The 24,715-nt window shown below is 49.3% G+C and overlaps 1 protein-coding gene across 3 annotated transcripts in view; it reads left to right on the top strand.

The window, feature by feature from the left end:
• The first annotated feature begins 1,687 nt into the window (after positions 1-1,687).
• PKNOX2 (PBX/knotted 1 homeobox 2) overlaps positions 1,688-24,715 on the top strand; it is a 243,932-nt gene continuing 220,904 nt past the window's right edge. For all 3 annotated transcript variants that reach the window (XR_005654942.1, XM_039872788.1, XM_039872786.1), the window contains exon 1: positions 1,688-1,774. The gene's annotated coding sequence lies outside the window, so the exon portion shown is untranslated. The remainder of the gene's footprint in view (positions 1,775-24,715) is intronic.

Genomic DNA, 24,715 nt, shown 5'->3' with positions numbered 1-24,715 from the left:
TATGGCAGCCTGACCTCCAGCCTCTGGGTTGGAGAATCTGGCTGCTTCTGTACTACATAAAAAGGGCAAGTGCATTCATTATTATTATATTATTATACAATGTATAATATATAATAGCGATTATACTGTCAGCAGCCAGAGTCTCTGACCACAGATCAGAGGCTGGGGTGTCATAAATCCACCTAGTGAAGTCTTTGGAGGTTCTATGTGAAGGTGAGAAGATTCAACCCCATCTATAATGGGGGCTTTCAGTAAAGAGTTTCTTCCATAAGCAACTTTGGAGTTTGAATTTAGGGGGACTGGGAGGATCTGGACAAACAGTATTTAGTGTATTTGGGATGTGATGCAAAAAAGGTCACAATTGCCTCCTCTGAGCCATGAAATGCTGATGGTTCTCAACCCTGCCTGTGTTGGGGGCAGAGGAGGAGTGACCCAGAGGCCTGGAAAGAGCAAAGGGGCAGCCTTCAACTTCTGGGGTCAGATTCTTTACTGAAAACCTGGCCTGCTTGGGTTTCACTTTCTGCTTCTCTGCTTACATCAGTGTCTTTGTCTAGGCTTTATCCAGGCCCCCTGCCTTGTCTGGGGTCAGAGGATCAATCGCTGGCTGCCTGACTGTAGCTGAAATGGCTCCTCTACCGGGAGCAAGAAGCAAATTTCAAGGAGGCAGAAAGGGTCCTCTTGTCCCTTTATGCAGAGGGCCATGTGCTCAGTAGTGAAAGCAAGCAAGCCAGCATCTGTAGGTGCTCGGTGTCTACACTGGCACTTGATAGGACTACAATCTTTGTGGAATGAAAGAAGGCACGTGTATGACCACGCATGCTTGCACTGGTCTTCCTCCTAGAAGGCACTTAGGTGAATATCCTCTCGGAAGTAGAGGAAGCCACCCCAGCAGGCCCAGGCTGAAACAGCCCAGCCGATCTCCCTTCATACCACACCACCCTGACCCCCAGAACCCTGGGACTTCTTGGAATGAAAATAGCAGTGGCTTAGAACAGGTTTGTCTGGCATTTGCAAAGAGGTGATTTACTGACAAAGCCTCTACACTCTTTTATCTCTAGCTCAGCCTCATCTCATCATGCAGTCTCCCTCTCTGTGAACCAAACGCCCCAGGAAGCCCACAGCAGAAAAAGCTCTTGAGAATAGGAATAACTAACCGGAGTGTCATCTGAACACCTTTTCTGGGGCCAGGGTAATGAGAATTATTCAAATGCAATCATAAAAATGAGGCCAGCCTGGCAGAAATGGGGTGGGGTGGGGTGAGGAGAAAGCTTGAAGCGGGGGTGGAGGGAAGGATTTCTTGCTAGTTTTAAGTTTCTTAATTTCTGGAGAGTTCTCTTGGGGTCCTCGTCTCCGTCCGCTCAACACGGAACGCCTTGGAACTCTGCCTGGGTGGTTTGCTGAGGAAGACTTGGCATGGGGTCAGAGGCAGTGTCTCTGAGATCATGGGGGTCCACTGCATTCCCACACTGGAGCCGAAAGCGCAGTCTGAGGCTTTCTGTCCAGCGCCGCTGTGCACCCGCCGGCAGGAGCAGACGCGCCCGGCGTCTTAGAAAAGCCTCCAGCAGAGGGAGACACTCCGGCGGCTCCTCTGCCTGAAATTACAGCCGGAGGCAGGTGAGTGGGGAGTGGTGAGGGAGTGAGAGAGAGGTAGGGAGAAGAGGAGGTGCTGGGGAAGAAGCCAGGGGCAGTCCCTGAGCGCTGACGTCCTGAGCAGTGCTGGGAAGTATAGGCTGTGTTGTCACGCCGGTGTCAGTCTGATGAAGATTGGCATCAGGTAAGCTGTCATTCATTTCCATGTCAGAGCAGCTTCTGCAGGCGGCGCGGCTGCGGGCGGCTGCCTCGGAGCGCGTGTGTTTTATTCCGGTCCCCAAGCCGGAGTATTATTCATTGCGACAGGGCGAGGAGGAGAGCGAGCGAGGGAGGCAGCGGGAGGAGAGAGGGAGGCGGCAGGGAGGAGGGAGCAGGGAGCGGGGAGGGAACGCGCAGAGGGAAGCAGGGGAAGCGCCGGCGAGCGCGGTGCGGGCGAGGCCGGGGAGGAGGCGGCCCAGCGCCGGGCCGCCGAGCGCGCAACCCGGCCGCTGCCGCCGCGTCGCACGCTCGGGCCGGGGCCGGGCGCGCATTGTCAGCTCCGGAGGAGGACCGCCGGGCCCGAGGCCCCGTAGCGGGCGGGCGCGGAGCTGCGCGCCAGGAGCGCCGGGCACCGAGAGCAGGGACGAGCGCGCGGGCCAGAGCCTGGTGCGAGCAGGTCGGAGCCGGACGCTCCGTGAGCGAGGCCGGCTCCAGGTTCACTTTCTCCCGGCTTTGGGCGCCCTTTGAGCCGGTGCTGCCTGGCTCCACTAACCTGGGCTGCCTTCGAGCGGCTGGACGCGGGAACGGCCCCAGACTCGGGCCGGGCAGCTGGAGTCAGAACCGCGGCCGCGTCCGGCCTGAGGAGTCAGAGCGAGTGGGGTTTGCAGGCGGATCGGGGGGACAGGGGAACACGAGTCAGGGAAGCCGGATTCCAGGGGCCAACTCGGGGGCCCTCGCCCCCCGGAGGAGCGATGATTTGTAGGGTTACCGGCTTTGCGCGGATTGTTGGGAGTCCTTGGTGCTGTGGGGGAGGCGTGGGGCCCATGGTGAGGCTTGGGCGTCGGGAGCCCTCCTGGCTTGAGAACTAGAGCACGAGTTCGTAAGAGGGGATGAAGAGCAGAGGGGGATGGAGCAGGATTTCGAGTCTAACGCGCAAAGTTTGCGTCTCTTTCGGGTTAGGAGTGCGGGCTCTCCCGGCTCCCGAACCCGAGGAAGAAACAAGAGAAGCTGGCCGCTCTTTCCGGGTCTCAGTGGGAGCGCCCAAGGTGCCTGCACGGCAAGGAGACCCGAGCTCCGGATAGGATTGCGGTGAGGCTCGGAGTGCTGGTGCGTCGGCCCCGAATTAGGGCTAGGTTTCGGGGCCAGGCTGGAGTTTGCGTTATAGGGTCCAGGCTGATTTCGGAAGGGCCACTGAGTAGTTTAGGCTAGAGCAGGAGGGCTTGAGGTGGGAGTTGGGGGCCTGGGGTTACATTTGAGGCTGCAGTCGGAGAAACGGGTGGCCTTTTTAGGATTTAGGCACACATCACGGCTTATTATTGGGGTTGAGGCTACTGGAATTTGGGGATGGTCGCGCGCGCGCGGGTCTCCACCCTCCGTGAGTGGAAAGCGTTCGGCTAGGCGATGAAGTAGTTGATCCAAGACATGGCAGGCGAGCCCCGAATTTCTGCTGCTTCTCCCCGAAAGCGTATCTGGAAGAGAGGACTTAAAGACGCGCAGGACCCGGTCCTAGGAGAAGGATTCTGGCAAGCGGACAAATTGAAGGGGGACGTTTTGGGCGAAGCTACAGGGCAGCCTTACAGGGCTCGAGGTGAATCCGAGGACCGTGGCGGATCGGCGGGCTTCGGGAGCCATTTGGGGGTCCGCGGGCAGAGCGCGGCGAGGCCGGTGCTGGTGGCCGGCGGGGGACGCGGCCTGCTCGGGCGCCAGCAGCGACGTGCTGCATCGCGCCCGGGGAGTTCGGGCTGCGACCGAAGGCAGGGAGGGCTCAAACTCCGGCGCCCTGACCTGAGCCTCTGGTTCTGGACACACAGCCTTGGCCGGGTCCGGAAGCCCACGCGCGGGGTCGCGGGCGCAATTTTCCGCCTGGGACAGGGGAGAGCTCGGGGTCCTCGACCCTCACTCTCTTGTCCCGGGACTTCTCCAGCGTGTTGACTTCTCGGATTTCGAATGCTCTGCAACTGGTGGAAGCCAAAAGCTTCGCATTTTCGGCAGTTTTAGGCGACCCCTCTCTCCCAAACTGAGAAAATGATGGTGTTGGAACACAAGATAAATTATGCGAAGCCTAACCCCAGCCCCCTCCCCCCGCTCCTCATTCTGCTTTCGCGAGGCCTCGGGACCTTGGGGGAAGGAAGGGGGGGCTCCTGTTTCTGGACTCGCGGTCTCTCACGACACACCTCCCCACCCCACTACTACCCCCACACTGACCCATGTGGTCTAGCTCCGGGAAGCCAGCGGAGTCCCGACCCTGGAGGTAGGTTATTTCTCTGGCCAACTAGCGAAGCAGTGTGTTCGGGGGTGTACGGAAGGAAGGTTTGAAATTTCCTCCTCGCAATCTTGAGCTCACCCTTCCAGCCCTCGCACCCCTCGGTGGGGCAGCCAGACCGCGCTTCCGGGGCGCAGAAGACGCGCAACCCACGAGTGGCCTCGGCGGCGCCGGGTGCGGCGGCCGCCGGCTGCGGAGCTCCACGCTGTTGTTCTGCGGGCTTGGAATTCGTACACTCTCTCCCGCCGAGAGCATGTGTGCGGAAGGGAGCCGTGACCCCGCCGAGACTCCCCGGTCATCGCGTCCCCTTTGTGAGCGAGAAAGGCATGAAAGCCGAGAGAAAGAGAAGCTGCTCAGAATAAGGGCAGGGGGTTACTGGAGGGAGATGGGCCGGCCACCGCTCACAGTAAAATGCCTCGTGCAAATTGCACTGAAGTGTACCGAACTCGAGACTGGCTGTTTTATGATCCTTTCTGGGAGTTTACTGCTCTCTGCTTTTAAGTCTATAGATTGCTTTAAGTTAATGAAAGTGCTGCTTTCAAAAGGGGCTTTTATTGTGGGGCCATGGCGAGTCCAGTACCTCCCCTTTACTCTTCCAAAATGGGCCTGTTTAAAAAGAGAGACTCCTGGAGTTCCCGCATGGACAGAGCTTGGGGCGGGACGCCATGTGACAATGAGGATTAATAAAAATCAATGTCCAAGTAATTCCGAAAGACGAGTTTACTTCTTTTTCAGCCCAGTGTCATCTGTACGTTCCTATCTCGCCTTTTGGACTTTCACTGTGTCTGACTTTAAATGTTGCTTGGTGTCTGCCCCTTACACCCCCTCTCGACGTTGCTTTATGTAGGCCTGACTCTGTTGAATTAAAGGCAAACTGGATTTCGGGATTTCAACTGACTGCCAAATCAAAAGGCAACTGAAATATTTACTTGGGGACTGGAGGAGGGGGCTTCGCCTTGCATTTAGTAAGATAGCTGTGTTAAAATGTCTCGGAGAAAGGCTGGAAACCTTGAGAAGAAACACGGAAGACTATTTTTTTCAGCGCTCTTTTTCTCTTTTCAATCTATTTGGCACAAAAGGTGAGATGACAAGGTTTTTGACTAGGTTCTAACACAGAAACTGCAGTGGGGCTGGGCTGTGGCTTTGACCACATGTCATAACCATTTAAACTGTGGTTAGTTGTTCAAAGCTCAAAGCTTCTCCAAGCTGGGTTTCATTAACTCTACACCAGTTGCCTGGAAGTTCAGTAGCAATAAATTGTATAAACACATTCGAAGTAAGTTAGTGATGAAATAAGGAGAATTACTGTCTTGTGAGTGGAGAATCCTGAATTCATGGAGTTCTAGCTTAACTGGAAACATGCCTCCTCTCCCTTGGCCTTGATGTTTATGGGTGTACCAGCGTGTGTGTTAAATTTCTTTCTGCCATGTCCATCTTCAACCCCGGGCTGTAACTCATTAGGGACCAAGCATGCCTAGAAAGCAAAAGGGCTGAGTTTTAAAGGGGCTTCTATTAGCCTGATTTAGAAACCAAACTAAACCATCAACCTGACTTCCTTACCCTGGGTGAATGCAACGTGCAACATGAACAGCAGCAGAGCAGGCCAAATTAGATTTTTAAAATGTTAGCAGCTTAATAATACTGTGTTGTTAGCCATTGAATTGGTTTTTATTAAAGAAACAACCTATAAAATTTATAGGCTCCCAACATGTTGCAAGATTTCCTTGCTATTTATTTAGTGCAACCCCCGCCCCCCCCTCCCCAATATTCTATCTATCTCCAGTTTCAGACTTTTGTTCCCGATTTATTTAATTTGGAGCACAGTTTTTAAATTAGTTCGAGGAAGGTGAGAAATGCTGTTGTAAGTTTTCCTTTTCCTATGCTGTGTGGCACAAGGCCTGCGATGCTGAGATATATATAAACGTGTGATGCAATTGCTAGAGGTGACGGCATGGGAACCGGAGTGTCTGATCAAACAAAATGAGGATCAGAATGTGGAGAGGGTGAAAGCGATGCCACAGAGGAAAATCAGAGGGAGTTCTATGGAAAATGAAACCATCGTGAGCCACCGTTAGCCTTGATTCTAGCCAACACCTCACGCTTTGTATAAAACACTTCACATGAGATCCATGACTTATTGAAGATTGAATTCTATTGAGAAGCAGAATTTAGAGGGAAGGAGCTGCCCTGGCTGGGTTCTGGCCAGGCTGCCTGGCCAGCTTGTTGCAATGGGGATCTGCTAATTTAATTAAATCCAATACCTGGTGGGAAAGGGAGGAAGGAGATAATCAAGGTTGGCAGGTCAGCATCCCGAGCTAGTGTTTAGGCTGAAATATGGGGGCCAGGCAGCTTTATACCCTGTTACTGCCTGGCTACAGGACTCCAACAGTCATTTAGCTTCCAGATCTCGGTTTCTCTATCTGTAAAATGAGTGCATCCCATGAATTGCTCATAAGGTTCTGAGGAGCGAGTCCTGTATGAATCCCTCACTGGGTGCACTCTAAATAACAAAGGGAACGGGAGAGAGAAGGCTTCTGAGCAGCGGTCACATTCTTCGGTGTGTTTTCTTTGCCTGTTTGGCTCCACAGCCTTTCCCCACAATTCTCAGGAGTCCTAAGACTTGGGTGAAAGGGCTGATCTGCCTTTTTTTTACATCCTAGAATTTGAAAACCCTACTGTGATCCCAAAAACCACCTGCACTTCATCAGGAGGGACAATTAAGTTGCTGAGTTGAGGGAACCGGCATGCTTATTCCCAGTGGTGCTACCTGCAATAGCTTTCATGCATCAGATGAACACAGAATCTGACCTATCAGAAATCCAGCCCCTTCTCTTTATGCCATTGGGAGGAAGAGGCCTGAGCACTGACTGGTGTGTGACATCTGGTCGGGCTGGGGGATGGGCGCTGGTCGAGAGCTAGCTGCCTGACCCTCGTTTCGCGCAGTCTCCATGCTGGCAGATCAAAGCAGATTCTGGGCCAGAAAGCCCAAGAAGTTACACCCGGCACTTATACAAAAGTGTATGCACTTGGAGACTCCTTCTGTTCCTGTGTCCGATTTTTCAAAGCCAGCCCTGATTCTGGAGACGTGGCTCCAGTGGCAGTCTTGCCTTTAAATCTCCCTCGCTGGGGACTTCTGGGGGGTAATTTTTTCCTCCACACGGCCTTCTCCAGCATTCAGCGCAACATCTTAGTCTCCATTCTGACTGGCGGTAAGAGCTAAGAGACTCGGATGGGGGTAGAAGGAGCACTAGTTTTGCTAAGAGAATGCATGAGAACAGGAAGGCCCGGTCCTTTTGCCAGATCCCCCAGGAGTGAGGGAGAACGAAGCCCCAGCAGCTCAGGAGGAGCTCGCTGCAAACGCGGTGTCTTCAGGGGGACCTGCTGTTTGGCTTGGAAGCCTCAGCGCAGGCACTGCCTGCCTGGGTTTCTAATTACAAGAAGGACGTTTCTGCTAAGACCTATCTCACTAAAAACACATCCCTGTGTGTAATAAGAAACCCTAAACCAGGCAGGATATTTTAAAACTGAAGCAATGAAGATTAGATTAAGTCTCCACCAAACAGCTTCGTTCTCGTATTATTTTTGGCTGGAATGTGGAGAAAAGCAGCTGGCCCTGGGGCCCCGGGCGGACTGTGAGGGTTCCGATGGAGCTGGGGTGGGTGGTGTAATTGTTAGTTTCTCTGCTGAATAGGAACGTGGCCAAATTCAGTAGGGCTCAGTCAAGGCAGTGGAGGTGCCCAGTAGGGAACTGAGGGAGCCCCAGAATTGGGGAGGAGCCAGAGAATCACCCAGAATCAGCAGGTCATGGAGCACGGAGGACGCTTCTAAATCCCCCACCTCTTTAGGATCCAGTCTTTTGTGTTCGGCTGATGCTTCCACTCCCACAGCTGTCCTCTGCCTAGTAAACCCACCCATTCTCCACGAGGCCTTTGGAGGAACTTTAATCTACTGGGTACTTTTCTAGGTGGAGAGAAGGAACAGATAGATAGTTGTCCAAGAATCCTGGAAATGGAGCCCAGGAACCTGGCATCACAAGCCTCGTCCTGCCCTTCTGCGAAGGGGCAGCATGGTGTTCGTCATTCGGCAAGTATGTAGTCTCTCCTGTGTGCCTGGCGCAGGCCTAGGCATCAAGGATACAGCGGCAATGACAAACAGAACACACACCTGTAACCACCAAGTTCCTGTCCTCAGGAGCTTGCTTGCTGTGGAGACAGAGCAGAGTACGGGCTTGGCATCAGATTAAACTGCAGCGAGAGCCTGTCTTTGTAGTTACCGATCGGATGAATTTAGACATGTTGTTTAGTGTCTTTGATCCAGTTTCCCCACCTGCAAAATGAGAAATAAAAATATAAGCTCAAAGTATTGTGGAGCGAGTGTTTGTAAAGTTCCCAGCACAGTGTCTGGCACACAGGAAAGACCAGTCAGGGCTCTCCTCCTCGCCATTATTTTGGACCGAAGATCCAGTGGGTGGGCTGCCCGGCTTCCTCTTCCCTTTCCTTTTTGCTTCCCCAGGACATGGCCTGGCCCTTTCACAGGTCACTGGCACCGTCAACAAGTGACGAACAAACAGCCGTTCGCGCTTTGCCCCGGTGCTGCCTGATGTGCGCAGACGGCCGCAGGGGCTGTAGTAGGAATCTGCCTGTCCTCGGGGGAGGTGCAGTTTGGGGGACACGCTGAAGTGACATGACAAAAGTCATAGGTCATTGTTAATCAGAGGAGGCGAAAGCGGGATGGGATGCTGCCAGGTAACTAGGGTGGAGGTGAGCAGGGAGACTTCCAGAGGAGGTGAGCTCTCAGCAGTGCTCACGGGGATTGCTGGGGCAGCCTGAACTAGAGTGAAGAGTTCAGCACCCTCTGAGCACACCAAGTTGGTCACTGCTGCCTCAGGAGTATCACTTGGGCCTCACGTTGAGGGACTCTTAAGAGGATTTTCATGTTGACTTCTCAATGGGTAGAATTTAGGCTAACGACTTAGTGCATGAAGCAAACCGGCTAATTCCATTCCTGACTACAGTACAGCTCTCTACCTAGTAGTATTCCTGCTTTTCCTAAGCTTAAGAGAGCAGACATTCTAGGCCCACACCTGGCCCTCTCGGGGACCACAAAACTGACCTGTCAGAGTGGTTGGGATGGTAGAGAGAGAGGGATTTGGATTGGGAGTCAGAGGATGGTCGTCACTGGCTTTTGTGACCTTGCAACCAATGACTGACCTTTGGAAAATGGTTTCTTCACCTGTCCAATGAGGAGCTTGAGCTTGCTCTCGGAGGTTCCCCTCAGCTCAAAGTTCCATGATTTTGTTTCCTCCCAACTGGATTGTTTCATGCCCGGGCAATTATTGACCCCCATGGCCCAGTACCGCACCCAGGCAAGCATGGTGACAACACAGCCTCGGAGGCATGGACTGTGAGGGTGTGGCCCCCGGTTGCCTCCAAGAGGACAGCGTGTTCAGTCTGAAGACTCACTGGCCTCTTTCTAAAAAGCTACGTTGGCTTCTTTAGTTCAGACAGTGTGGTGGTGGGGAAGGAACACAGGCTTTGCAGTCAGATTCTTGGTTCTGACCCTGGTTTTACTACTAACAAGCTATGCGTCCTTGAGCACATCGCTTAACCTCTCTGAGCCTCGGTTTTCTTAGCTGTACAGTCAGGATAATAATAATACGGAGCACATGGGAATAGTGAAGAAAATGTCTGAAAGTGCTTGGCACAGGTAAGCTCATGGTGGATATTCGTGTTCTTTCCCAATTAAGCACATTCTCATGCGTTCTCTCATTTTTGATCCTCTCAACTTTGTGAAGCAGGTGAAATGGGTATCATTATATCATTTTATAAATGAGAGTTTAGATAGAGGTGAAAGTGGCGGGTCCAGGAAGGGAATGTGGTGTGTCTGCCTGTTCACGGGGAAGCGCGTTCATTAGAGTAACCCAGGTCTACCTCTTACAACCATGGGCCTGTCTTTAGCCTCATGGAGATAAAGCCAGCGCCTTGCTGAGCTCTGAGAGTTGCTCTGCCCTGTACTCCACCTATTCCTCTCCTGAGAATCTCTTTAAAGGAACCAGACAAACCCATCTCCTCTGTCACCCATACTTTTGTCTGGCAAACACTGGGGAGAGCTATCAGCTGTTATGGAAACCCAAACCTAGAAGAAGATCTGTTTTTTTCTACTTCCACAAAGCCTTCAGTTACAGGTGGGGTTGGGCTGGCCAGCACAAAGGAGTGGAGATAGATTTAGGGACAAGGAGGTATAGTAATGGCGATGGCTGGTAGTGGCAGAGCTGCAGTACAGCTTTCCTGCCTCCCCACCTGCCAGCCCAAGCTGTAAGGGGCCCTTGGTGACAAGAATGTGCCCAGGGGCTGACACTTAGGGTTCTCCCACTCGCAATCCTGACAGACACCAAGAGACATTAGTGGAGGCCTACTGTGATTCAGTGGGGGGTAGGCATAGTCTCCCTAATTCTAGGGTGGCACAGGTCTGTGATAAAGTAGGAGGAGTGAGAACCGCCCCCAGAGGTTGTCTAATTGTCCTCCCTCTGTCAGTCCGATGTCACTGAATACTGCTCTATCCTGAGGCCTGTGATAAGCTGTGGGAGTACAGGCCTGCTCCTGGCCTTCTCAGGGGAAGCCATGCTCGTGTGGATTGTGGATTCTAATTCTAGGTCAGAGGCAAGAGAAGCCCAGAGACTGTGGGTGTGTGCCCAGGGCCTGTAGTCATAGGTGCTTGTTCTTACTCTCGAGCCTTTCCTAGCAATCTATCCGTCCGTCAACAGCGTGGCCTGAGCCCAGCGGTGTGCTGTGTGGGGTTAGGGCCTGTTCCTGTAGGAGCTACAGAGTCCCATTGGGAACCTGAACAGAACACATCTAAATGAAAACAAGCCGTGTGACTCTGACACTTTCGTAACTTCCTTGGATATTAACATTATCATTTTATACAAGGAGGAGCTTAGACAGGATTATCCTCAAGGCCTCTTGGGTCTACTAGTCTATGACTACATGCTAAAGTGTGTGGTCCAGACCACCAGGCACCACAAGACTGGAGACGGCGCTGGGACGCCAAGGAGCTTTAGTGCTAGGGCCTGTCCCTCAGACCAGGGGATGGGGATGGGAAGATGTAGATGTAGTTAGTGGCTGTGGGCCTCAGTTATTTGGCTGCAGGGGCTGGGAGAGCACCTGCTGAGAAGGGCCCTTCCAAGTCTCCAAGGTTCCAGGAGGACCATGGGGACAGAAATCCAGCAGGAGAGCCCTGTGGTATGGGTGCTCAAGGCTGCTGCTCTCCTGTAGCTGGTGTAGAGTGGTGGTCTTGCCCTGCTGCCATGATGGGAGACCCTCTCCCAGCCCCTCCCCCACCATGCCTTCTCTCAACTCTGGGAGAAGAGGGCTTGACTCACAGTGGGACAGCAGCCTTCTGAGGCCCTCCTCTCTGTGACATGATCTGGAGGAAATCCAGGGAGCTCCATGGATTCCCCCAGCCTTCCATGGAGGCCATTTTCAGAGAAAGTGACTTGCTCCTTGCATAGGCATAGCTCCCCTCAGGAAGCCACCTCCATCCATTGGAGCCCCTTGGTGGCAGTAAGATGGGGACTGCTACCTTCCGCTGACTTTCAGATCGTCAGGAAAGCCCCTTTCCAAGCTGGACATCTGGTCTGCTGGAATACTCTTCAAAGTCATTTCCATTGGATTTGGAAGGAAAGGATGGAAGGAGAACTTTAGTACTCCTGGGAGTGTGTTAGCTGGGAAACGGGGTCAGGGAGGATGGGAACTTCCAGGGCATCCTTTTGCACAGAGCCCTGACCAGATGGAACTGGACTCTTCCAGGGTGGAGGGGACGGCTGCCACAGCTCTCTCGTAGATCAAGGGAGAAGGATTTTGCTGAGCTCTGGGGTTTCTGGGTAGCTGGACAAGGCCACAGATTGGAGGCTTCTCCACTGTGTTGGGGCCTGTCATTCACTGTGGACCCTGTTCTGGGGACTCTCACCCCTTTATTTTTATCCAGTGAGGCTCAGAGAGGTGAGAAAATTGTCCAAAGTCACCCAGTTGGTTCTGTGTGATCCTGGGTCCAGTGGTCTTTCTAGCCCAGCTTACTGCCTGCTCCAGGGAGTTGTCTGTTTGGGAGAACGTTTCTGGATTCCTTGCTGCCTTCCTTCCCTTCCCCCTCCCACCCCAGGCCCCATACTCCCCTGCATCTGTGGCTCAATGTAAGATATAGAGCTCTGGCCTGGGTAGGTCACCAGTGTGATGGGATGACTGAGGCAGGACAGTGCAGGGCAAGCCAAAGGCTTGGGTCTGAGCCTTGACTCAGCCATAGGCTCACTGGGTGACCTTAAAAGCTGGCCCCACTTTCCTTGTCAGTAATTGGTGGTGATAATGCCTGTCAGGGCTATGGAGAGTTAATGTACGTAGATGTGTCAGGCACGTTATACACACATAAATGAAAGCGCCCACTTAGTGCCTGGCACGTAATATGTGGGGGGAAAATTGGTTGGCAGAGACTCTATGTTTCTTATTAGATTAAAGTAGAGCACACACGCAAACACATACCTCTCTCATACTCACTCACAGAGTGATGACAGCCTATTTAAAGCTTTAAAGCTGGCCTGCCATGTCTGTCCCACAGCCTGGGTACGAACCATTCCCCTTGGGAGGCTTGCCAGATCCTATCAGAGAGCCAACGAACTGGAATTGCATGCCTACTATGTACCATGGTTGTCCTCATTTATGTTTTCCCATGTAATCCAGTGCAGAGAGTATATTTGGGGCCTATAATAGTTAGGCCCCTGCCAGGTCTCCTCAGCCTGAACGAGGCCTTGGGTTCCTCCCTGCTGGTAACATTCATTCGATTGATTTTTTATTTAGCACCTTCTATGTGTCAGAACCTGCAGAGGTACTGGGAATACGACCATGAACTAGACGGCTGGGCTCCCTGCCAGGAGAGTTTAGAGTCTTTGGGGGAAGGCAGGCATTCGGGTTCTGTAGGTAATTAGCGAAACCAGGACGAGAGCCATGGAGGAGTCCAGGAAGTCGTGAGAGCATAACTGGGGAGTGTCACCTCCTCTGGGGTCTTGGAGGGCGTCCTGGAGTCTGTCCCTCAGATGAAACCCTTCCCAGGGAGAGATTTGGCCAACTCTTCTATCCCGGGGGCTCCTTTCCCATCTCAGACAAGGACAGAACAAGGCTAGAGGAAGTCAGTAGGCACCAGAAAAATACAGCCAGGAATTTTTGCTCTCACCTGCATTTCCTATCTAGGCTGCCTCATAGAGCGTAGCCGGTGATGTCCCCGCTCCCACCCCAACGCACCATCAGACTCCGTGAGGACACAGCTTTCGGGAAGAGCCTTTAGGAAAAGCAGCCGCCCCCTCCCCATTCTTCCTGCAGCTCCCGCTAGTGCCGCTATCACACCTGGGGGTCCTTGGTGATGTTCGATTCACATCTTACCTGAGTCTGATTTCTGGGATGCCCTCGTGGGCAGCAGCTGTGAGCTTAAGGGGAAAGGTTCACCTTTCTGTCTCAGCACCAGCTGGGAGGATGTATTTATCGGAAGACCTGGCCCCATCCTCCAGAAGGGATGGAGTCAACTTTCTAACAGTGTTTCCTAGGTGCGGTGGCCAAGGCCGTGCCATCTTTTCGGAAACGCTGGGGATAATTTGTGGATGTTCTGCAGTCTGGTACTTTGGAGGGGGCAGTGAGGAGAGGCAGGAGGGAGTGATCAGAGAGATTAATGCATTTATGTAACTAGGGCTGCGAATTCAAAGTTACATGGATATGAAAAGAAAGATGCTCTCAGGAAAGGGCCGATGGTGCTGAATAGATTCTTGCGGGAGGTTCAGGCACCCCTGGACTGGCAAAGGCTATCTGCCTCGGGGTCAGACGGGTAGGGGTGAAAGCCTGGCTTCGGCCCTTTGCTGGATGTGTGATCCTGGGCGATTTCTCAATCTCTTTGAGCCTTAGTCTCTTCTCTTTTGTGAAAGGGGATAACAATGGCTCTTTGCAGGGGATTAAATGAGATAACCCAGCAAAGAGCCGGGTCTAGTTCCTGGCCTCTGGGTGGTACCCAGTGTATGTGCATTCCTTTCCTGTCACTCTCCATGGTGCCGGACACAATAGCAAGCAAGTACCTGATCTGGAGGCAGGAGGGAGTGGGGTGCAGGAAGACCCTGGGCGTCTCTGGGGAACACAGCTGGAATGGTTGTCTGGGGACACTGCAGGCAGGGACATTGGTGTCAGAGCCCGGTGAGGTTTCCTGGATGGCAGGGGAGGCAGTGCTCAGGGTCTCCTGGAGGAACCAGGACAGCATTGGTGGCCTCAAATAGGGCTGTGAAGCACAGGTTCTTTGAAAGAGGAAATGAGGAGGAAAGAAGGGAAGAAGAGGAGGGGAGAAAGGGAGGAAGGGAAGGAGGAAGGAAGGGAAGGCAGAAGGGAGGAAGTGAACATCTATGAAGCGTCTACTATGTGCTTGTTATTGAGCTAGGTACTTTAGCACCCGTTATTTTATTTTATAAATTTAGAAGCATAGAATCTTAAAGTCATGAAGCTTTAGAACCGGACAGTACATGAGACATCTATTCCAACCTCTGTATTTTATATCTAGAGAAGTTTAAGTTCAGAGAGGGGCAAAAACTTGCCTAAGGTCACACAGGAAATCAGTAGCAGAGCTGGATTAGAAACTGCACAGACCGGGGCAGTTGGGGCACAGCAGGAAGAGCGTAGGCCTCCGAATCAGACTAGGTTTGACTACAGACACGCTTATAGAAACTCATTTACTTTCTGAGCCTCAATTCTCTTAGATGTAAGATGGGATAGTAATTCTCAGCTCTAGTGGTGGCCGTGACAATGAAAAGAGATAACTTGTGTAAAGTGCCCGATGTGCTATCAGGGGCTCTGTGGACTCGGGTCCTTTGCCCTTCCAGCCCTGCTCCCTCCCAATCAGCTCACGGCTCTGGCCACACCCCCAGAGCCCACCAGAGAGCCCCTAAATTGGTCTCATTTTGTGCCTCTAGAAGACCTGGGGCATGCATTCATTCTTTTATTCAGTTGTCCTTCAAGTATCTGTGGGTACCTCCAGTGTGTGCCAGGCCTTGTTCTGTGCCTGGGATAGAAAGGTGAGCAAAAACAGCCTCTATCCTGATAGAGTTTACAGTCAGATGGAGTACAGAAATGTTAATAGAAAAAAAAAATCATACAAATAAATATGAGCATGCAAGAGCTTTGAGGGGAAGAACATAAAGTATGACAGCATTTAATAGGAAGATTTTTATTTGGAAGGAGAAGGAAGAATGTCTCTGAGGAAGTGACGTCTGAGCTGAGACCTGAAGGGAGAGCAGGACACAAGTGAAGAAAGACCGAAGGGAAGGGTGTTCCAGTGGGGGCAGCAGTAGGTGCGAAGGCCCTGGAGAGAGAGGAAGGGGTGGATAGGTGGCAAGGAGGTCGGGGCAGAGTGACAGGGTCGGTCACAGAGTGACAGCTTGGAAGAGCTTGGGACAGAGCACAAGGAGTCTGACTCTGGACAGCTGCGCCTTTGGGAGGGGTGGGAGAACCCTGTCTGAGATTCTGAAATGGAGACCAGGCTAATTTTTGGCTCTGGGCCTGAAGAGAGAAGCAGATGTCTCCAAACTTCAGGTTTTCTTCCCCCAATGAAAATAATAATGATCGAAATTATAAATAGGTGACAGGTCCATGGTGGAGAGAAGGGAGGTAAAAATAAACAAATGAAGAAAGCGCTTTGCCTTCCTCATGTAAGTGAACAGTGTCAAATTCGTTTATGTTAAAGCGTTAATGATTTGGAATAAAAGCGAACGTCCTCACCATGGCTGAATCTCTACCTCCCAGTTCCATTCCTGTCACAGTCTTCCTCATTCACTCTCCTCCAGACCACCCCCGGCTGCTCCTACCTCAGGGCTTCTCCATTTGCTGTCCCCTCTGCCTCGAGCACTTTCCCGTGGTATCTGCCTGGCTTGTTCCCTTGGTCTTTCCAAGTGTCCACTCTGATGTCACCCTCTCAGCGAGGGCTTCCCTGAAGGCCCAATCTAAAATGAAATCCTTTTCTCTAATCCCTGGCTCTCCCTACTCTCCTTTATTTTCCTCCAGTAATGATCAGATTTTGTCTCTTGTTTTTCCAATGCTGTAATCTGGAACGGTGCTTGTATGTAGTAAAAGTTGATACTTGTGGAATACGGAGAGCTGGTTGCTTGTGAAATGATTTGTTAGGTTCATTCATTGAAAGATGCTTTTTTTCCTTCCTCTGAAACTGGCTCGTGGAATGTCAGAATTGGAAGGAACTAAGTAACTGGTCTTTGAACAACCTTCTCATTTAACATCTGAGTAAACAGAGGCCCAGAGAGGTCAAGGGGCTGATGGAAGCTCACACAGCACAGAGCAAGGATAAGAGCCCGAGGCCTCTGGGATTCACTCCAGGACCCTTTCGACAGAGTTTTGGGTTCTCTGCATGACACAGCTCCTAGGGGAGGAGAGGTTTGCTTTGTGGGCACCCAACTTCCTAGAAGTTGGGGGACAGAGATGGAGGGTGGCCTGAGGGCTCTGGCTTCCTTGAATTCTCCTGGGGCCACAGGGCCTGAGGGGCTGCAATTCCATTCCAAGATTTCTGTTGTTGCTGCTCAGTTCCTGTGAGACATTTCGGGGCTGTCTGTGGGGGTGTTGGTAAAGGCGGCCGCTGGCTACTGACAGGCAGACATGCCTCTCTCTCTGCACTCAAAAGTGGAGTGAATGAGCTGTCAGTCTTTACAAAGGTCAGTCCACAGGAAATGATTATGCAGCTCTTACTTGGTGCTTCTGCCTAAGATGGGACTAATGCAAATAAGTGTCAGCGTCTGGTCCAGGAACTTGGGGTCTAGCTAGGGAGATACTTCACTAACATCAATATCAATATTAAAATAATGATGATGATAATAATAATAATAATAATAATAATAATAATAATAATAGCAGCAAACATTTAGTGAGTGCTTCCTATGTACCAGACACTGTTCTAAATACTTTATCCGTATTAACTCATTTAATTCTCAGGACCTCTCACTGAGATAGATGCCTTACCTCTTTTACATTTTCATAGGCTGCGGCACACAGAGGCGAAGCTACCTGTTCAAAGCTAGTATGTGAAGGAACCAGGATTTGAGCCCAGGCGGTCAGTTGCCACTGTTCATCTTTTTATTCATTAAGTTAAATAATAAATAGCACGTGACAAGGATGCAAGACCCATCATGAGAAGGTGGTTTGAGGTCAAGGGAGGTTGGTTTCCGCTGAAGGCTGAGATAGTCTGGGATGGCTGCCTGGAGGAGGTACTGCCTGGATCAGAAAAGGAAGGTTTGGATAGCCAGAGGGAGGTTTTGCCCTCTTGGTTTTCCATCCTCGGATGGAAGGGAACAGTGTTTAGGACCGCCTGGTGAGACACTTGTGGTGGGGGTGAGTGCTCTCCTTTGATGCATGTATTTGGAGATGACAGACATGGATGAAACCCTCACCAGCCCCCCATTGAAGCAGTTCCTCATGATCTCGCTTCATAAAGACTCTGCCTAGGTTCTCTCCTGGGCAAGACACTCAGGATTTAGGCTTCTCAAATGTTCGAGGGAACTTCCGAGAAGATCCTCTGCATGTCTCCCAGATTGTGGCTCTTCTTTCTGCAAAACGGGCTGGTAGTTCCCCCACTGTGGAGTCGTAGTGAACATTTGATGGAGGCGACGTCTTGAAAGAACCTGGCCCAATTGGCGTCAGGTACTGAGCATCTCTGTTCATCTGTTCATGCCCCTCAAGCCCAGCTCAACCCAACTGGCCACTCTTGGTCTGAGCCTGGAGTTGGGGCACAGAGAGAAAATTTCTTTGTGTGACCTGGCCCTATGGGGCTGTACTGGGTGACAGGCGTCAAGCTATTCCACTCAGAGTAGGAGTCACTGATAATGGCCTTCAATTATGTTTGTATCCTGAAAACACATTTGCTTGCTTTTGGAGCCACAAAGCACAAGGAAGCCTCAGTCATAAGGCGGCCAACCATCTTGGTTTGCCTGGGACTGTACTGGTTTTAGTGCTGAAAGTCTCATCTCCAGGGGACCCCTTAGTCCAGAGAAACTCGGGGCAGTTAGTCACCCTATGAGTCAGTCAGGAGGTAGAGGATGTTGTGGGACTGGGGCTCCTGCACCTGCTAGCAGTTGTCCCATTGCTCCTGTCCCATTGCTCCTGTTTGGCTTCTGAATCTCCCAGCAATAGAAGTTCATAGAAGGCCTGGTTGAAAGATAAAAGGCTTTGGCTTTAGACGGATCAGAGTTCAAACCCCACATCTGCTGCATACGGTCAGCTTGGCTTTGGCCAAGGGTCTTAACCTGAGTCTCAGTGTCCTCACTGGTCAAAATGGAGACAATAGTAACGATGTCGTGGTGCCATGTTAGGAGTCCGATGGCCTGATGCACATAGAGCTCCACGTGACAGGTGTTACGTGTAGCAGGCTAAGCCCTCTGAGCCATCACTTTCATTCCCAGTGTTGGGATGTGATGGAAGAAGTAGCTGCTTCCTTCTCTCAGAGTGGCTGTGCTGGGAAAAGTTCTCTTCAGCTTCACCAAGTCAGCTGCACGTGGCTTGCCATGGCTGTGTCCTGGCAGCAGCTCTGGAGAGGGGCCTGTGAAGGACTCTTGTTTTTTTTTTTAATTTTGTGGAGCAAGAGATGGAGAAAGGTGACCTGCCGTTGTCCCTGCCATCGAGGCTGAGCTGACGGGCAGAGTTCTAGGGCTTTTGATGTGTCTCTTCCTCTTTCCCTGACTCTTCTGACTTTCTGGAAAATAGGAAGGCTCGCTGAAAACAATGAAGCTTGCAGGAGGGATGTCGGAGAGCCTCTAGTCTAATTTGGCCTTCTCTCAGGTGAGGACTTTGGGACCAGGGAAGTTGTGACTCACCTGAGGCTTGACCCCTAGTTAGTGCGCAGGCACTCCCTACCACAGAACCTGGCCCAATAAGCTGTGGAGTCCTTTCATCTCCAAGGGACATGGGACATTATGGCTGCAGTGTGGTTTGTCTGCTTTGAATTCCTGGCCAGCTACCCTCTGCCACCGTCACCTCCTCCTGGGCCATATCTCCCTAGTGGAGAGTGAGCTGTGCCCATGGGACATCTACTCCTTTTTTTTTTTTTTAATTACTATTTTTACGTGGACTCTTTTTTAATGGTCAAATGAAACTAAGAAAATAAATATCATTTCCAAAGACATTCTAAAATTCACAAGAAGAGGTGATTTTCTTCAGATCAACTATTTTCCTGGATTAGCTGCACAACAATTGACTTTAATGAGCTGGGGCGTCAGCAGATTTCATTCACTCAATGAATGGAGTGTTCATTAAGTGCCAGTATGGGCAGGGAATGGTTTCATCCAGAGCAGAGAGTATGAATGGGCTATTACTCTGAACTGAATATGTCTGTTTCCTGTGGGGTTTTCCTCTGTTGCCTGTGGATCTTCCATTTGCTCAAATATATTTTAATTTATTTAGTACCCACTGTGCACTGGCCACCATGGAGGGAGACAAAAGAGGATGAGATTTGGCCTCTGTGCGAAGGAGCTTACAGATGGAGTGAAAGTTAAATTATTTTGGAGGAGTTACATAATAATACGTGAGAGTGGCTCATCACAAGATGTTACAGGACACAGAGGAGTAATTACCAAATGAAAGGCACTGATAAGAGTGAGGCTCTCAGAGGAAGGAGAGATCAAGTGGGCTGCAGGGATCAGGAGAGACTTCATGGAAGAGGTGGGTGGTGTGCCAAACCCTTGGCACTTATTACCAGATAGGAGGCTTGGAATGTGGGTATGACTAGCCCCACTTTTACGTATGGTAAACAAAGATGGTAAGTCTGAGTCAGAACCCAGGCCCATCTGCACTTAAACTTTTTCCATTAGAAATCCTGCCTTGCATGAGCCAGGCCTTGAAAGGTTGGGTAGGATTAAATAGGCAGAGAGAGGGGAACCATAAACAAGGGAATGTGTGTAGCAAGATGATGAGCAAAGAAATTACTTTGTGGTGGGGCTTTGAGCCAACCAGCCTGGAACGGGAAAAGCCAGCCTGGTCCAGGGGAGAAGAGCCTGCAGCTTCGGGCTCCTTGTGAAATAAAGACCTGAGCCTCTGGAACTTTGCGGGTGCTGACATGTTCCCTGCTCTCTCCCGAGGATCTCTCCTCCCCACACCCAGGAGCATCTGATTGCTTTTCCTGGCCTTGAGTCGGATACCTTGAGTTGAAAGAGGCTGGCATCTTCTCAGAAGAGCTAGTAAATCCCTAGTGACAATAATAATAATAACAGCACATCTCATACTTGTATCGTATTTTTCCTTCTACACAGTCCTTTCACTCGAAACCTGAAACGAACAAATGAGAAAGACATCCTGATGGATGAACATAGTCCAGGGCTCCAGGCCACTGTTGCTCAGACTTCAGAGGACAGGCCAAGTTCAACTTCCTCAGGCAGGTTACTCACTGTTTTCCATTGTGTGTGCAGTACCTGGCACAAAATAGGTGCTCAATAAACATTTGTTGAGTGAATGCAATTTGGGGGCGTCCCACTCCATGTGTGGGTACCTATGAAGAAAGCAAACAACATCCCTGGTCCTTCTTTCCTGGAGTTTGTTCAGTGTCCTGTGTGCCTAGTGTCCCCATGCCTCAGTTGAGTAGAGGCCATTGCAAAGCCTATGTGCATTTATAGCTATTGAATTCAAGGTCAAAAGAAATCTTTTTTTTTTTTTTTCCCTTTAATTAGGCTATCTGGTTCAATTTATCTTTACATGAGAAATTAAATAATTATACTCTATCTTTCTACTGTCCTTTTATAGTATGCTAAAATATATATAATAAAATTTGCCATCGTAGTCATCTTTAAGTGTACAATTTTGTTGCATTCATTACATTCACAGTGTTGCACAAACAGCACCATATCTATTTCCAAAACTTTTTTTTATCACCTCAAACAGAAACTCTGTACCCATTAAGCAATAACTCCCCATTCTGCCCTCATTTCAGCTCCTATTAACCTCAAATCTACTTTGTCTCTATGAATGTGCCCATTCTAGATATTTCACATAAGTGGAATCATAATATATTTTCTTTTTTATCTGGCTATTTCACTTAGCATATTTTCAAGGTTTATCTGTGTTATAGCATAAATAAGAAGTTCATTCCTTTGTAAGGCCGAATAATATTCCATTGTATGTACATACTATATTTTGTTGGATACTTGGTTGTTTCCACTTTTTGGCTCCTAGGAATAATGCTGCAATGAACACTGGCGTACATGTATCTGTTTGAGTCCTTATTTTCAGTTCTTTTGGGCATATTCCTAGGAGTAGAATTGCTGGGTCACATGTTCTAAGTTTAACTCTTTGAAGAACTGCCAAAGTGTTTTCCAACATGGCTGTACTGTTTTATAATCCCACCAGCAAAGCACAAGGGTTCCGATTTCTCCATCCTTGCAAACACTTGTTATTTTCTGTTTTATTCATTCATTCGTTCGTTCGTTCGTTAGTTCATTTATTTATTTATTATTATAACCATTCTTGTAGGCATGAATTGGTATCTCATTGTGGTTTTGATTTACATTTTCCTAATGACTAATGATGTTGAACATCTTTTCGTGTGCTTATTGGCCATATGTCTATTTCCTATGGATAAATATCTATTCAAGTGCTTTGCCCATTTTAGAATAGATTTGTTTGTCTTTTTGTTGTTGAGTTGTAGTTTTTTATATATTCTGGATATTAAACCTTTATCAGAACATGATTCGAAAATATTTTCTACCATTCTGTATATTATCTCTTTACTTTCTTGATAATGTCCTTTGGTGGACAGAAGTTCTCAATTTCAATGAAGTCCAATTTATATATTTTTCTTTTGTTGCTTATACTTTTGGTGACATATCTAAGAATCATTGCACATCAAAGGTCATGAAGATTTATCCCCGTGTTTTTTTTTTGAAATTTTATGGTTTTAAAACATGGTTGTTGATCCATTTTGAGATAATTTTTTAATGTGATGTGAGGTAGGGGTCTGGCTTCATTCTTTTGTATGTGGAAATCTAGTTGTCCCAGAACCATTTGATAGGGATCGCCTTGAACTCGTAGATCTCTTTGGGTGGTATTGACATCTTAACAATATTAAGTCTTCCACTCCATGAAGATGGAGTGTGTTTCCATTTATTTAAGTCTTCTTTAATTTCTTTTAGCAATGTTTTTTTAGTTATCAGTGTACAAGTGTTTAACTTTCTTGATTACATGTATTCCTAGGTATTTTATTCTTTTAGAAGCTATTGTAAATGGAATTGCTTTTTAAATTTCCTTCTCAGATTGTATATTCCTGGTGCAAAGAAACACAGCTGATTTTTTGGATATGATCTTGTACCCTAAAAGTTTACTGAATTTGTTTATTAGTTCTATTTGCTTTCTTGTAGATTCTTTGCGATTTTCTATATTTAGGATCATGTCGCCTACAAATGAAATTGTTTTGCTTCTTCTTGTCCAATTTGGATGCCTTTTATTTCTTTTTCTTGCCTAATCTCTCTGGCTAGAACTTCCAGGAAATGCTGCATAGTAGTGGTAAAAGAGGGTACTCATCTTATTCCTGATCTTAGGGGGACAGCTTTCAGTCTTTCACCATTGAGTATGATGCTGGCTGTCTACTGCCTTTTTGATGATGGCCGTTCCTCTGGTCTTGGGTCAGGTGGGGTTGGGGGCAACTATTTGCTTTATTACCCAACAAATAGATTTCTCCTGAAGGAGAACATCTTAGTTTGGGCTGATATAAAAAATTACTTTAGACCCTATAGCTTATAAACAACATAAATCTATTTCTCACAATTCTGGAGGCTGGGAAGTCCAAGATTAAGGCACTGGCAGATTCTTGCTGTAACCTCACATGGCAGAAGGGGTGAGGGGCTCTCTGAGGTCTCTTTGATAAGGTTGCAAATCTCATTCATGAGCACTTCACCCTCATGAGCTAATCGTCTCCCAAAGGCCCCAGTCCTAGGACCGTCACATTGGGGATTAAGATTTCAACATATGAATTTTGGGGGAACACATTCAGTTCATAGCAGAGAATCATATTTGGAGTCTTCTGCAGAGAAAATACTAATTAGAAAATATCGATTTCATGGCAGCACTAATCATGCTTTTAAAATGTCAGTTGGATTGAAACCCAAACATTTGTTAAGTTCCTACTATGTTGCAGGCACTTTTATTATGTCATTTGATCCTACAACAGCCCTTGGAGACAGGCTTTTATTATCACCACTCCCATTTAGGGATGAGGAGATGAAGGTGAGGGGGCGAGGTGATGTGTACAGCTGGTAGGTGTTCAAAGGAAGTTAGGTGTCTGTGGTAAGGTTTCCATCTGTAAGTCGCCTTCTTGTCTTCTGTCAGTAATTGTTAAGGGGAGAGAGTGAGAACTGCCCTTCATGTGGGTGTCTCAGAACCTCCTAGGAAGGTTGAAGGGGTGGGAAGCCTTTCTCAAAGACACTCCTACCCTTCGGCCTGTCCTGATAGATCACTTTTTCGGGGGTGCCCTGCCCCTGGTAGGATTCATTGCTGTAAGGATTCACCAGAGCTGACAAGAGCTTGCTGCGACCTGCAGGTGTGTGCAGTGGAAAAAGGGTCGAGAGCCACTGCAAACCACAATGGCGTCTTTCTAACGTGATGCTGGTGACACCAAATCAGCGAGGAGACTTGTGGAGTTGGTTCTATCATATGATTCCAAGAGGGAACTTTTCCTGAGGATTGGGAGCAAATTCTTTGCAGCTCAAAGAGAAGTGCTGAGCTGGGCAACTTTGTTCTACTCTAAGCCCCTGTAACTGTTAACTCAGTAGTAATCAACACTGTTAGGGAGATTAGCTTTATCAAGTAACTACAGACACAGGTATCTGGATAATTCATAGGCAATGCTTAGTTTCTGCCTCAAATTTCTGGGTCACTGGAGCTCTGTCAGATCCTATTCTGGACATTGTTATGTGACCCAGCTAGTGAGCCCGTATATCTGCTAGAATAGTATGGGTGTGAGCCTGGATAGAGTCCCTCCAGGAGCGGTGGCAGTCTGTTTGAAAGTCCTCGGATTTCTGGGTGCTGGTCTTGGCTGCTAATCTTCAGCTCGGATGAGACGCAGCAGAGGGTGTTGTTGACTGGACTCTCCTGCATACAAAAGTCTGTATCAGCCCAGGGCAGGGAAGGCTGCATTTTTGCTCTCTTGATTTTTTTAGGTTGAATTTCCTTTTTCTTTTGGCCCCATTTTCTGCATTTTAGTAGGGAAGAGAGGCATGGGTGATTTTAGTTCCTTGCTCCTTCGATCCTCCCTGGAGTAGGATTTGCTGAGTCTCCTGTTGGTGCTTGTGATTTTGATGCCCGTCTAGGTTTTCAGTGCATATTAGAATCATCAGTTCCGGGATGAGACTTCCCCAGGCTGCAGACGGCCAAGGGGACAAACCCACTAAGAGACGTGTCTATTGGAATTCTAAAAACATACTTGTAAACAAACAAAGCCTGGGCAGAGTGGTAGCCCTGCCTCCTAGTCCCCCAAATTTGTCAGGTCTTCATTGTCTCGGTTCAATTTGGCAGATGTCTATGTGATAATTCAGATAAGATGCAGTTCTGTTTTCAAAGAATTGAAAATCTGCTTCTAACTTTTTTCTTCCTTTATTTCTCTGATGCTCTATGC

Source organism: Pteropus medius, unplaced genomic scaffold (assembly GCF_902729225.1).
Source record: "Pteropus medius unplaced genomic scaffold, Ma_sr-lr_union100, whole genome shotgun sequence".
Lineage (NCBI taxonomy): Eukaryota > Metazoa > Chordata > Mammalia > Chiroptera > Pteropodidae > Pteropus > Pteropus medius.
Note: the sequence above shows the minus strand (reverse complement) of the source record. Positions and strands in the feature narration are given on the sequence as shown.